Here is a 15,961-nt window from a genome sequence, read left to right as displayed (position 1 = left end):
CATGCAGGTGGACACACACATCACAACACATGCCACACGGGGACCAATGCGTGCACACTCAGACACTGGTACTCACCACTAAGCAAAGAAGTCGCGTATGAGCCGAGTCTGGATGTCCTCTTGCGGCTCCACATCCTCCACATCACTAGCCCCATTGCCAAGCCCTTCGTCCTCCACGGGTGGATGGTCCTCGTCATGTTGATTCAGGATGAGTAGCACAGCTCTTTCAACTGCCATGTTGTGCAGCATGCAGCAGACCATGAAGATCTTGCAGACCTTCGCCGGGGCATATGGGAGTGCGCCGCCGGTCTTGTGGAGGCACCTGAAACGGCTCTTCAGCAGGCCAAACGTCCTCTCGATCACTCGCCTTGTCCGGCCATGGGCGGTGTTGTAGCGGAGCTGGGCCGGCGTGATTGGGTTGCGGAGAGGTGTGAGCAGCCAAGGCATGTTGGGATAGCCAGCGTCCCCTACATGGGAAGCACATGGACATCGTTAGAACTGGTGAAGCGGTCATGCTGGTAGGTTATGCAAAATTACAGGACAGACAGACTGTACCCACCAACAACACATGCCCGTTCGTTGCGCAGCTGCATCATCATTTCAGGCATCCTGCTACGCCTCATGATGTAGGCATCGTGTGCTGATCCTGGAAAACGAGCACAGACATGTGAAATCACCATGTTGGCCTGACACACCACAAGGGCATTAATGGAGTGGTAGTGCTTTCGATTGCGGTACGCCACCTCCCGTGCGTGTGGTGGTACCAAAGCTACATGTGTCCCATCTATGGACCCAATGACATGGGGCATCCCTCCCAGGGCAGAGAATCCACGCTTGACCGCAGTCATCTGTTCAGGGGTTGGGAACTTGATGAAGTCATCCAGGTGAATCAACATGGCCTCTAAGAAATCATGCAGCACACGGCAGAACATGCTCTGGGACATGCCACCAACATGAGCTATGGTATTTTGAAAGGTACCCGTGGCAAGAAAATGTAGGGCAGCCATTACCTTCAGCTGGGGTGTCAGTGCCGTAGGATACCTGTGCTGCGGTTGCAGGTGTGGTGCCAGTCTCGCCGTCAACTCCAGAATCAACGGTTGGGTGAAGCGGTAGAGCCGGATGCTGTCATTCTCCTGCATGGCAGCCAAGTCCGGAATTGGTCGGGCAAGAGGCGGCGCTCTGCAGTAATTTGGAAGTGACAAGGAAGAGTGAGTGCACTACGACAACAATTCATATGTACTGAGCACATGTTAATCTGTCAATACACATATGCTACATAGGGAGTCAGGTATGTGCTACATGCCCAGGACACGTATGGATGCAAGGTGACACTCCTACCAAGACCCAGCTACACACGGAGATTGAGAACCTCCCCATGCCACGCCATGGGAATAGCTGTGTCCCAGTGCAAGTGAACAGCCGGCCGCAAGACAGGAGTGACATACGCCCACACATCAGCAGAAGTAGGATGCCGATTGCAGAGACTGGTAGCGGAACACTAGAGCCACAGGTCACATGACATCACACTAGGACAGCCCACACACCTTGCCATGAAGGTGCACATGTCATGACTCACCACACATTCATTGTGAGGATGCAGACATGTCCTTGTCACGCTACTCCGTGTCCCATGCATACATGTGCACCTCACATCCGATACCACATGTGGCATGGTGTGCGGAACAGTGTGCAATGTCAATCTACACACAGACACATGTTGGTTGCTGCAACGGCTGCAGCTTTTGAGGGTGCTCCAACATCAACCTGATGGGAAGCCCCCACACATACATGACATAGTCACATTGTGCACCGTGGGTAGTGACAAGTCAGGTGTGGTAACCCCTGTACCGGGCATCAGGGGACACTTCCGTGTGTTGGTGTCCGTGCCATGCCAGTGACGCTCACCCCAAGTGTGCAGTACGACATGCACACATGTCAAAGGAGTCAAGGGCATGCCTGGCACACATTGCACCATCACACAGTACATCTGTACACATCTCGTCATACATCTAGTGCCTTCTCGACTCAGGGGTCATGTTCCACATCACAGGCCGTCACACCTGTGCCCCACACATGTAGTAATGCACAGACGATGCCTCGATGTCAACTAATGGACAAGTATGTCCATCCATGGACAAGTCTGTCCATACATGGGCAAGTATGTCCGCCCTATCCCTACCTGTGTGCCGCCTGTCACCACTGTGATGTGTGAAAACCACTGTACTGCTGCGAAGAGGGCCTGTGTACGTTACCATTTCACTATGGGAGTGCTGCCGTATGTGTACCCATCGTGAAGGCGAGCGTACAGGCATGTGTACGGGCCGTACCACTACGAGTACGCATACGCAAGAACACCCATAGTGGTACGGGCCGTACACACGCCTGTACGCTCCCTATCACTATGGGTGGCCTCGCGTATGCGTACTCCTAGTGGTACGGGCCGTACACACGCCTGTACGCTCCCTATCACTATGGGTGGCCTCGCGTATGCGTACTCCTAGTGGTACGGGCCGTACACACGCCTGTATGCTCCCTATCACTATGGGTGGCCTCGCGTATGCGTACACGTTGTGATAGTGAGCGTACAGGCGTGTGTACGGCCCGTACCACTACGAGTACGCATACGCGACGCCACCCATAGTGATAGGGAGCGTACACACGCCTGTACGCTCCCTATCACTATGGGTGGCCTCGCGTATGCGTACTCCTAGTGGTACGGGCCGTACACACGCCTGTACGCTCCCTATCACTATGGGTGGCCTCGCGTATGCGTACACGTTGTGATAGTGAGCGTACAGGCGTGTGTACGGCCCGTACCACTACGAGTACGCATACGCGACGCCACCCATAGTGATAGGGAGCGTACACACGCCTGTACGCTCCCTATCACTATGGGTGTCCTCGCGTATGCGTACTCGTAGTGGTACGGGCCGTACACACGCCTGTACGCTCCCTATCACTATGGGTGGCCTCGCGTATGCGTACTCCTAGTGGTACGGGCCGTACACACGCCTGTACGCTCCCTATCACTATGGGTGTCCTCGCGTATGCGTACTCCTAGTGGTACGGGCCGTACACACGCCTGTACGCTCCCTATCACTATGGGTGGCCTCGCGTATGCGTACTCCTAGTGGTACGGGCCGTACACTCGCCTGTACGCTCCCTATCACTATGGGTGGCCTCGCGTATGCGTACTCCTAGTGGTACGGGCCGTACACACGCCTGTACGCTCCCTATCACTATGGGTGGCCTCGCGTATGCGTACACGTTGTGATAGTGAGCGTACAGGCGTGTGTACGGCCCGTACCACTACGAGTACGCATACGCGAGGACACCCATAGTGATAGTGAACGTAGGCACGCGTGTACGGGCCGTTGCAATGCATTTGGGGTGCCCTAGGGCCCCGGAACGCACCGTACCTGTGTGTGAAGCTCCAAATTACATAGGGGACACATGAGGGACAAGTATTAAGGCCTACATGCATGCTGGTTGTCATGGAGACCAAGTTCAAATTTTGAATTTGTTCTGGAAGGTGCACAGCAGAAGTCAGTTGGAATTAATCTACTTTGTTGCAATGTGTTTGGGGGGCTGACATCATGCAGGAGAATGAAACCGATAGAGTACACACAGACTGCTAGGTTTGAAGGGATTGGTGGAAACATAGGATGCAAATGTGAGTGACCAATCACTCTGTACTCCTGTGCATGAGACAGGGCAGAAAGGCAGATATAAGGCAGCCAGGTCCCATGAGGGAGAACTTGCCTGCACATCTTTGAATTCGTCGACCCAGCTGCTGCTACTGATTCCCTGGAACCATGTCAAGGGCTGTGGAGAGGACACAGCCATTCACCCTGGAGGAGAACCTGGCATTGCTGGATGTGATCCTCCCACAGTACCCCCTTCTGTATGGGCGACCAGGGTATCAGGTGAGTGCATAGGCCACTGGCACAGACTGTCCCTTTGTTGTGACTGTGACTTCTGGCATTGTGTCCTGGTGTGACACACATGCTATGTACTGTAGGGGGGGACCCAAGGGGGGATGCCTGATGTCTCCCAGCCAGAGCATGCTGTGGTGCATGTCTGCTCTCCTCACTTGCATTGTGTTTACTGTGACATTCACTGCATGTGGCATTACACATTGTGCCTGTCCAATCCTCCAGGGTATGGAGCTACTACAGTCCTCCTGTGATTCTGTGGTTACCCCAGTGTGACAGGTGACTGTACCTACAGATGTGTGTTTGTCCACTGTACCTATGCTGAGAGTGTCCACATGATGTGTTCGTCCCCTGGACATCTGTGTGTGTAAGTCCAATGTCATTTGTGTGGGTGCATATGTGTAGTGGACCACCCCAGATGCATGAGGCTTGGATATGCCCTGCACATCTCATGTGAGCAGGGAGCAGTGCTGTGTGTCTGACGTGCAGTGCCAGCCCCACACCTGTGAGCCCCCCCGATCTAGTGGCACATGTGTAGTGAGGTTTGTATCTGCATTTGGCAATGGCAGGTTGTAGGAGAGTAGGGTCTGCTTTCTATGTTCACCCCCACTTTTTGCTTTTGCTTTACTAGTTTTCGACTTAGATGTGGCTGTGGGCCTGCTAACCAGACCCACAGCCCTGCTGTTCTCTCTCTAAATTAATACTATGTACTTTAGGTGCATAACCCATTTGGATAGGATCACCTTATTGGCCCCTGTACAGTGTACCCTAGGTACCCAGGGCATAGGTGTACCCTAGGCCTACCAGGGGCTGCAGCATGTATTGTGCCACCCCTGGCCTGGCCTTCCATTTTGACACAACTGGCTGATCACTCAGCTGGGGCAAGGTCGTGTAATCACCCCTTGCTTAGGTGTAGTATTCCTATACCTAACTTATATATAGACACATGTGTACCTATCAGTCACTCCTATGGCAGGCCTTAACAATCCTGGAGGCAGAGTGCTTGGTAACATGTGAGATGGTGCTCTAGCATGAGCTGAGCCTGTCTGCAGCTTTCGGAACCTTGTCCTTATAGCTGTTCTATGATATAGCCTACCATATACTCTTAAAGTGCCTTATAATCTTAGACGGTTATGGTAACTATGGTTTGGCTTTATCGAAACATGTTGTGTAAGGTGTCTAACACTGTGGAATAATACCCCCATGCCATTTCTGGACATGAGAATATTATTCCCCCCTTCTAGAGGGAAAGACATGTTAAAATCATACTTCAACTGTTAGCCTCTGACCAAAGCCTCAGCATCACAAAATGGATGCTGCTGCCACGACACAAGTCTGACCTCCTGCAGCTTGGAGTGATCCCAGCCAGGGAGGCCTGGACAATAGGTTTCCTGCTTGGGGAGGTGCTAGCACCTCCCCAGACAGCCTTTAGTGTATTGGGGCAGGGTGGGCTGAAAGGAATGAGACATGCCTGGGGCACACAAGGTGTTCCTTGCATAGTCCAGTTCAAACCGGCGCTGGGGCACTCCAGCCCCAGCTCTGGCGCGAAACTGGACAAAGGGACTTGAACAGAAACTCTGGACCTTCGACATTCGACGAAAGAAGAAGACTGAAGAATCTCCCTTGTAGCCAAGGAGTGGCTACCCTGTGCAAACAGGCACCATCAAGAGACTACCCTTTGCTTTGCCCACGTTCTACGAGGAACCGACTGCAGAGCCTGACCAGAGCCTTGACTTCCAGACTTCTCCGACCCTGATCCACATCTACAGCAGAGCTGAGATCCGTGGAGGCGACGAGCGACGTGGGACCGGCTACCTGGAAAAAGTGGCTAGTAACTTAAAGCGCAGCTTCTGAGGTATCCTCGAAGTTGTAAACCGGGGATTGAGAAGCCCCAACCCCAAGCACCATCTGCACCGAAGATCAGCCCCCCACACTCCACGAGTCCTGCGTGGGGCCCTTCAGCATTTTCCTGCTTGCCGCGTCTGTCCGGTTGCTTGCCCGCTGGCTAGTGGCCTTTGTGACGACGCACCCTGAAATCTTCTGCGCTGGTTTGGCTCCTCCAGACTGGCTCCCGCTTCTCTGCAAAGAAGAAGCACCCCAGACCTTCCTGGTCTGCACCAGAAGCAAGTCCTTCGTTCTTCGTGGGTTCCGCTTGCCAAGGCTTGGTGAGTCCTAGTCCAACTTCGATGCCGCCGACAGCAAGAGCCTTCGTGGGACAGCTCGCCTCCTGGTCCTGGTCGTCCTCGACGCTTCCTGGTCCTCCTGGCTGCAGCGACAAGCTTCACCTTCACCTGCAATCTTCACGACTTCGCCTGGTTCCTTCCTGGTTCCACGTGGTCACTGGCTAGTGACCTTGACTCTGTCCCTTCTGCTTGCAGGTTTCTTCTCTTCTTGATCCCAGCCTTGGGATCCACCGGACACTCTTCACTGACTGCCTGTCAGCATCTTTCTTCAGGCATCCATAGGAGTCGACGACGAAAACGACGCATCTTCACCCCTATGCACCCGCAGCCTGTGGGCTAGGTAACTTGGGTACTCCGGTGCTCATCAGGATAGTGACTATCCTAGTGTCTAGTTTTCAAGTCTCAACTTCCTAGCTACTCCGGAAGTGTCCTAAATCTACCGTTTTCTAAACTGTACTATTGCTATTGACTTTTACGCATTACGCGTGAGTGTTTCCACTCTGCACACGAATCCCGTGGGCCTCCCACTTCCTAACTAACGCTAGTGTAGTGTAGCCCCAGCGATTCCCTAGGCCTAGGCCTATTCTATTTCCGTGACAGTGGTTCTTATACCACTTACTTAGTATATGGTTTGCGTGGCCCCTAGGGCCTAACTGTATTACTTACCTGTGTGACTTAATGTATGCTTAAATAAGACTGTGTTGTACTTGCATAAAGAGTGCTGAGGGTTTGACTAGAATAAATACACTTTATTTTATATATATATCTGTTGTGGTGTCCTTTCATTTGGTATTCAAGGGATTATATATGGTATCACAGCTGGCTACACATGCCATTCAGAGTTTAGCCTAAGACTGCTCTTGTCCATGCTACCACTAGGATAGCTGGTCTATAAGGTTGACTTTACAACCAATCACCATAAGGGTATTTGGACTGATATAAGGTGTACACTAGAACTAGTGACATCATACATCAGGCCAACTTCTCACATTGGTGAGCAGCGGTTGGGATCTGAGCTTGCTGTTGTAATACCATTGTAATCTTGAGATACTAAATTGAACGATCACACAGATATTGTCTAGGTACATATAACATAGATTATAATACTTAAGTCCTACTGGACATTGTAGTTGTAGGTTGAAGGGAGTAACACACCCTGACTACAACTACTAGAGAGGTTTAGTAGATACAACTAGTGTAGGTAGGTGCACACACCACACCCTCACTAGATCATGTCTCTGAGAGGAGATCAAGTAGATGCTCCCTCAGGAGGATCAGGTCTGCAAAAGACCCCCTCTAGATATGATACCTTAACATTCCAGGAGATGAGACACTTGTGTACCTCCAGAGGAATAAAACAGGGTGCAAACCCTACCCTCCTTCAGTTAAGACAACTCCTAGAGGAGTATGACATTATTAGGGCATCTCAGGCAGGTACCCTAGGTACAGAGGAGGGTCTACCCACCACAGAGGAGTCAGAGGAGACTTCAGATGAAGAGGTAGACAGCCAGGGCCAAGTAGGAAGACTTAGCCAGGCTAACCTAAGCTTACATGGGAGTTTGCATGGGGTCCCCCCTTACAGACCCCCAAGTAGGCTTACACAGAGAAGCAGGAGGGACAGATCCCCTTCAAGGGAATCCATCCACTCCCATGTCTCTAACATCTCTAATGCTTCCTCTCACAGGGGAATGACTTCCCCTGAGAGAAAGGAGCATGAAGCCAGAATGAGGGAAGCTAATCTGAGGATTCAGAGGGAAGAACTTGCCCTTGCCAAAGAGAAGCTTGCTCTGGCTAGAGAACAAAAGTTGAGTGGGTCAGAACCCACTGGTGGCAGCAATATCCCTAAGGATAGAGACAGGCACTATGATAATAGAAACCTGAGCAAGATTATCCCTCCCTACAAGTGTGGGGATGACATCCACAAATGGATAACTGCTTTGGAGAGAGCTTGCAAAGTACAGCAGGTACCCCAAAGTCAGTGGGCAGCTATCTTGTGGCTCTCCTTCTCTGAGAAAGGCAGAGACAAGCTCCTCACAGTTAGTGATGAGGATGCAGATAATTACACTGTCCTGAAGAGTGCTCTGATTGATGGGTTTGGCCTAACCACTGAACAATACAGGTTGTTGTTCAGGGATACCCAGAAGACACAGACTCAGGACTGGACTGACTTTGTAGATTGTGCCACTAAGGCTCTGGAAGGCTGGCTAATGGGAAGTAAGGTTAAGGACTATACAGGATTGTATAATTTGATCATGAGAGAGCAAATACTTAACAACTGTCAAAACCAGCTATTGCATCAACACCTGATTGATTCTGATCTGACTTCTCCCCAAGAATTGGGAAAGAAGGCAGATAGATGGGTCAGGACTAGAGTTAAGCAGAAAAACCAGAACCAGGGCGGTGATCAGAAAAAGGCAGACCAGAAGGGTAATGAGCAGAAACAAAAAGACCAGAAGTCTTCACCAGGCCCCCAAAAGGCTCAGGGGGAGGGTGGTCCCAAAAAGGATAAAAAGAAAGATGGCCAAAAGAAACCATGGTGCAACTATTGTAAGTCCAACTCACATTGGTTTAGTGAGTGCACCAAAAAGGATAAGCCCCCAGCCACCATTGCCCCTAAGGCAACTGTACCCCCTAGTTCAGCTGTAAGTGGTGGTTCCCAGCAAAAGGGTGTAGTAGGGTTAACCCTGGGAACTGAGGAGGATTCTGGCCTAGTCAGAGTACCTACTCAGGCTGTTCTGATCTGTGATGGGGACTTAGCTGTGTCCTCTACTGTAGGCCCCAGTAACCTGGGCAAGTACAGACAGACACCTTTTATCAACCAAAGAATGGCTCAGGCCTACAGGGACACTGGAGCTAGTGTCACAATGGTGACACCTGCTTTTGTGGACCCTGGACAGATCATACTAGGTGAGAATTACCTAGTGACCAACGCTAGCAATGCCACTACCTCCCATAGTGTGGCTATTGTTAACTTCTCCTGGGGAGGGGTAACTGGCCTCAAGAAAGTTGTTGTTAGTTCAGACCTTCCTGTAGAGTGTTTACTGGGCAATGATCTTGAAACTTCAGTTTGGTCTGAAGTGGAGTATAGGACCCATGCAGAAATGCTGGGGATAGATGCACATGTCCTTGCTGTGACCAGGTCACAGGCCAAAAAGTGCACCACTGAACAAGTGCTGGATCCTGAAACTATGGACCAGTCACAACCCAAGAGAAAGAGCAGTAGGGTTAAGGCTGTGCCTTCCCCCCTGCCTCAGGTGGTGGATCAGCCCTCCCAGGAGGATGATTCTGAGAGCCCTGAAGGAACTGTCCTAGAAGAACTTGAACCTGATCAGGTTGAGGTTCTTGGGACAGGGGGACCTTCAAGGGCAGATCTGAGGCAGGCTCAATTAGACTGCCCCTCTCTTGAACCCCTCAGACAGCTGGCTGCTGCTGAGGCTGCAGGGAATGCTCAAGGTACCCATAGAGTGTATTGGGATGAAGGGCTACTGTATTCAGAGGCTAGAGACCCCAAGCCTGGTGCATCCAGGAGGTTGGTCATACCACTGAAGTTCAGAGGCTTCCTTCTAACCTTGGCCCATGATATTCCCCTTGCAGGACATTTAGGCCAGAACAAGACTTGGGACAGGCTTGTCCCTCACTTTCACTGGCCCCATATGTCAGAAGATACTAAGGAGTTTTGTCGCTCCTGTGTCACCTGCCAAGCCAGTGGCAAATCAGGTGGCACCACAAAGGCCCCCCTCATACCACTACCTGTGGTGGGGGTCCCCTTTGAAAGAGTGGGCATAGATATTGTAGGACCAATGGACCCACAAACAGCATCTGGGCACAGATTCATACTGGTGATAGTGGACCATGCCACCAGGTACCCAGAAGCAATTCCCCTGAGGACCACAACAGCTCCTGTTGTGGCAAGGGCCCTGCTTGGAGTATTCTCCAGAGTGGGCTTTCCAAAGGAGGTCATTTCTGACAGAGGTACCAACTTCATGTCAGGATACTTGACTGCAATGTGGAAGGAGTGTGGTGTTAACTATAAGTTCACCACACCCTATCACCCACAGTGCAATGGGCTTGTTGAGAGATTCAACAAGACCCTAAAGGGAATGATAAAAGGATTACCAGACAAGCTTAGGCGAAGATGGGACATCCTTTTACCCTGCCTTCTGTTTGCTTACAGAGAGGTCCCACAAAAGGGGGTTGGCTACAGCCCTTTTGAGCTTTTGTTTGGGCATCCTGTAAGAGGACCCCTGTGTTTGGTGAAGGAAGGATGGGAGAGACCTCTCAGACAACCCAAACTAGACATAGTGGATTATGTACTTGGTCTCCGCTCCAGGATGGCAGAGTATATGAAGAAGGCTTCTAAAAACCTTGAGGCAAGCCAAGAACTCCAAAAAGCTTGGCATGACCAAAAGGCTGTACTGACTGTTTACCAGCCAGGACAGAAAGTGTGGGTGTTGGAGCCAGTGGCCCCAGCAGCACTCCAAGACAAATGGTCTGGACCCCACACTATTGTTGAGAAAAAGGGAGAAGTCACCTACTTGGTGGACCTTGGGACTCCCAGAAGCCCCCACAGGGTGCTTCATGTCAACAGATTGAAGGCATATGTTGACAGGGCAGACATGGGGCTACTCATGGCTACAGATGAGGGGCAGGAGGAAGAGAGTGACCCTCTCCCAGACCTGTTGACTCAGAACCCTGATGATGGCTCAGTTGATGGTGTGGTCTTTTCTGACAGCCTCACTGTCCATCAGCAACAGGACTGCAGACAGGTTCTGCAATCCTACAGACATATGTTCTCTCTGACCCCAAGTCAGACAAACTGGTGCAACCATGAGGTGGACACTGGTGACAGTCTGCCTGTGAAGAGTAAAATCTACAGGCAACCTGACCATGTCAGGGACTGCATAAAAGTTGAGGTACAAAAGATGTTGGAGCTGGGAGTCATTGAACCTTCAGAGAGCCCTTGGGCTAGTCCTGTAGTTCTTGTGCCAAAACCTCACACCCAAGATGGTAAGAGAGAGATGAGGTTTTGCGTGGATTACAGAGGTCTCAATGCTGTCACTAGGACAGATGCCCACCCAATACCTAGGGCAGATGAGCTCATTGACAGACTGGCAGCTGCTAAGTTTTTGAGCACATTTGACCTAACAGCAGGCTACTGGCAAATCAGACTAGCTGAGAGTGCAAAGGCCAAAACTGCTTTCTCGACCCCAGGAGGACATTATCAATCTGTGGTAATGCCCTTTGGTTTGAAGAATGCACCTGCCACTTTCCAAAGGTTGGTGAATCAAGTCCTTACTGGGTTGGATGATTATTGTGCAGCTTATCTTGATGATATTGCTGTCTTTAGCTCCACCTGGGAGGATCACCTGGTCCACCTGAGGAATGTTTTAGAGGCCCTGCAAAAGGCAGGCCTCGCTATCAAGGCCACTAAGTGCCAGATAGGGCAGAGCAAGGTTGTATACCTGGGCCACCTAGTTGGTGGGGGTCAGGTTCAACCACTGGAGAGCAAGATCCAGACCATAAAGGACTTGGCTCCTCCAACTACCCAGACTCAGGTCAGAGCTTTCTTGGGCCTGACTGGGTACTACAGAAAGTTTGTTAAGAATTATGGATCCATAGTGACACCACTTAATGACTTGACCTCCAAGAAGATGCCAAAGAAAGTTCAGTGGACAGTAAGCTGTCAAAAAGCATTTTTTGACCTGAAGCAGGCCATGTGCAGTGCACCTATTCTGAAAAGTCCAGACTACTCCAAAGAGTTCATTGTCCAGACAGATGCTTCTGAGTTAGGTGTGGGAGCTGTTCTTTCACAACTGAATGTAGATGGTCAAGACCAGCCCATTGCTTTTATAAGTAGAAGGCTGACCCCTAGAGAGAAACGTTGGTCAGCTATTGAGAGGGAGGCCTTTGCTGTGGTTTGGGCCCCGAAGAAGCTGAGGCCATACTTGTTTGGCACTCACTTCAAGATTCAGACAGACCATAAGCCCCTCTTGTGGCTAAATCAGATGAAGGGTGAAAATCCCAAACTTCTTAGGTGGTCCATTTCCCTACAGGGGATGGACTTCACAGTGGAACATAGACCTGGGACTGACCATGCCAATGCAGATGGACTCTCCAGATATTTCCACTTAGAACATGAAGACTCAACTGGTCAAGGTTAGTTTAATGTCCCTAAGTTTGGGGGGGGGGGTTGTGTAGGAGAGTAGGGTCTGCTTTCTATGTTCACCCCCACTTTTTGCTTTTGCTTTACTGGTTTTCGACTTAGATGTGGCTGTGGGCCTGCTAACCAGACCCACAGCCCTGCTGTTCTCTCTCTAATTTAATACTATGTACTTTAGGTGCATAACCCATTTGGATAGGATCACCTTATTGGCCCCTGTACAGTGTACCCTAGGTACCCAGGGCATAGGTGTACCCTAGGCCTACCAGGGGCTGCAGCATGTATTGTGCCACCCCTGGCCTGGCCTTCCATTTTGACACAACTGGCTGATCACTCAGCTGGGGCAAGGTCGTGTAATCACCCCTTGCTTAGGTGTAGTATTCCTATACCTAACTTATATATAGACACATGTGTACCTATCAGTCACTCCTATGGCAGGCCTTAACAATCCTGGAGGCAGAGTGGCTTTATCGAAACATGTCGTGTAAGGTGTCTAACACTGTGGAATAATACCCCCATGCCATTTCTGGACATGAGAATATTATTCCCCCCTTCTAGAGGGAAAGACATGTTAAAATCATACTTCAACTGTTAGCCTCTGACCAAAGCCTCAGCATCACAAAATGGATGCTGCTGCCACGACACAAGTCTGACCTCCTGCAGCTGGGAGTGATCCCAGCCAGGGAGGCCTGGACAATAGGTTTCCTGCTTGGGGAGGTGCTAGCACCTCCCCAGACAGCCTTTAGTGTATTGGGGCAGGGTGGGCTGAAAGGAATGAGACATGCCTGGGGCAGACAAGGTGTTCCTTGCATAGTCCAGTTCAAACCGGCGCTGGGGCACTCCAGCCCCAGCTCTGGCGCGAAACTGGACAAAGGGAAGTGGGTGTAACCACCCCCTCCCAGGTCCCACCCATAAGGCGTGACCTAGCAGGTATCCCAGCCCCCCAGATTAGTATAAGAGTGGGAGTTGGGCCTCAAGACTTTAGATTATCCTGAACCTGCAACTTGAACAGAAACTCTGGACCTTCGACATTCGACGAAAGAAGAAGACTGAAGAATCTCCCTTGTAGCCAAGGAGTGGCTACCCTGTGCAAACAGGCACCATCAAGAGACTACCCTTTGCTTTGCCCACGTTCTACGAGGAACCGACTGCAGAGCCTGACCAGAGCCTTGACTTCCAGACTTCTCCGACCCTGATCCACATCTACAGCAGAGCTGAGAACCGTGGAGGCGACGAGCGACGTGGGACCGGCTACCTGGAAAAAGTGGCTAGTAACTTAAAGCGCAGCTTCTGAGGTATCCTCGAAGTTGTGCACCGGGGATTGAGAAGCCCCAACCCCAAGCACCATCTGCACTGAAGACCAGCCCCCCACACTCCACGAGTCCTGCGTGGGGCCCTTCAGCATTTTCCTGCTTGCCACGTCTGTCCGGTTGCTTGCCCGCTGGCTAGTGGCCTTTGTGACGACGCACCCTGAAATCTTCTGCGCTGGTTTGGCTCCTCCAGACTGGCTCCCGCTTCTCTGCAAAGAAGAAGCACCCCAGACCTTCCTGGTCTGCACCAGAAGCAAGTCCTTCGTTCTTCGTGGGTTCCGCTTGCCAAGGCTTGGTGAGTCCTAGTCCAACTTCGACGCCGCCGACAGCAAGAGCCTTCGTGGGACAGCTCGCCTCCTGGTCCTGGTCGTCTTCTACGCTTCCTGGTCCTCCTGGCTGCAGCGACAAGCTTCACCTTCACCTGCAATCTTCACGACATCGCCTGGTTCCTTCCTGGTTCCACGTGGTCACTGGCTAGTGACCTTGACTCTGTCCCTTCTGCTTGCAGGTTTCTTCTCTTCTTGATCCCAGCCTTGGGATCCACCGGACACTCTTCACTGACTGCCTGTCAGCATCTTTCTTCAGGCATCCATAGGAGTCGACGACGAAAACGACGCATCTTCACCCCTATGCACCCGCAGCCTGTGGGCTAGGTAACTTGGGTACTCCGGTGCTCATCAGGATAGTGACTATCCTAGTGTCTAGTTTTCAAGTCTCAACTTCCTAGCTACTCCGGAAGTGTCCTAAATCTACCGTTTTCTAAACTGTACTATTGCTATTGACTTTTACGCATTACGCGTGAGTGTTTCCACTCTGCACACGAATCCCGTGGGCCTCCCACTTCCTAACTAACGCTAGTGTAGTGTAGCCCCAGCGATTCCCTAGGCCTAGGCCTATTCTATTTCCGTGACAGTGGTTCTTATACCACTTACTTAGTATATGGTTTGCGTGGCCCCTAGGGCCTAACTGTATTACTTACCTGTGTGACTTAATGTATGCTTAAATAAGACTGTGTTGTACTTACCTCTAATCTCATAAAGAGTGCTGAGGGTTTGACTAGAATAAATACACTTTATTTTATATATATATCTGTTGTGGTGTCCTTTCATTTGGTATTCAAGGGATTATATATGGTATCACAGCTGGCTACACATGCCATTCAGAGTTTAGCCTAAGACTGCTCTTGTCCATGCTACCACTAGGATAGCTGGTCTATAAGGTTGACTTTACAACCAATCACCATAAGGGTATTTGGACTGATATAAGGTGTACACTAGAACTAGTGACATCATACATCAGGCCAACTTCTCACACAGGTGAATGTCCTGTGTCTGTGTACTCTGCTGAGGTGGCGTCAGTGGCCTGTGGCATGTGACTGCTTTGAGGTGCTGGCCAGACACAGGAAGTGTGTGTGCAGAGTCCTCCCAGCAGTGCCCTGAGACAGGAGGGGTGGGGGCCTATCACTCCCAGCAGTGCCCTGAGACAGGAGGGGTGGGTGCAGAGTCCTCCCAGCAGTGCCCTGAGACAGGAGGGGTGGGTGCAGAGTCCTCCCAGCAGTGCCCTGAGACAGGAGGGGTGGGTGCAGAGTCCTCCCAGCAGTGCCCTGAGACAGGAGGGGTGGGTGCAGAGTCCTCCCAGCAGTGCCCTGAGCCAGGAGGGGTGGGTGTGATGCACAGTGTGAGCCTTGATCATTGATTGTGACATTGCCATCATTCCACCTGTGTACCTACAATGGCACGTACTGCTTCTTCCCTCCCCAGAGGATCATGTCCCTATGACAAAGGTGCAATGCGTTGGCTGCATGACATGCCTTGTTGTAACCAGCTAATTTGTTCTCATATGTGTCTCTGTGACATGTGGCTGGTGTATTGATGTGGTGTCACTTGTTCTTCCTCACAGGTAGGCGCCACTGCCAAGGAGCAGATCTGGCTGACCGCCGTCAGTGCCGTGAGGGGTGTGGATGGTCGGAGGCGGAGCCTGTCCCAGGTGAGGAAACGCTGGCAGGATATCCGGTGCTGGACGCGGAGGATCGCACGGGTCCTGCTGGGGGACTCACCTGTGAGCCACAAGAACCGCGGGCACCGCCGTCTGAGCCACCTCCACAGGCGTGTGCTGCCGGTGGTCTTTCCAGACTTGGAGAGGCGCTTACAGGAGGTGCAGCAGCCGGAAGGGGGTAGGTACATGTGTGTTTGTTGTGTGTCACCGGCATTTGTAAGGGCACAGTAGCATGAATTCACTGCCAGGGTTTAAAGGTGCTGGGCAGATCCAGTTTGCCCCAGTATAGCGCTGCGCTCCTGCCACCCTTCCCCTCCTTGCAATGTGTTCCCTGGTCTGTGTGTAGTCACTCCTTCACAAGGTAATGTAGGCTGGCGC

The sequence above is a fragment of the Triturus cristatus genome, chromosome 4_2 (genome assembly GCF_964204655.1).
Source record: "Triturus cristatus chromosome 4_2, aTriCri1.1, whole genome shotgun sequence".
NCBI classification, from domain to species: Eukaryota; Metazoa; Chordata; class Amphibia; order Caudata; family Salamandridae; genus Triturus; species Triturus cristatus.
Note: the sequence above shows the minus strand (reverse complement) of the source record.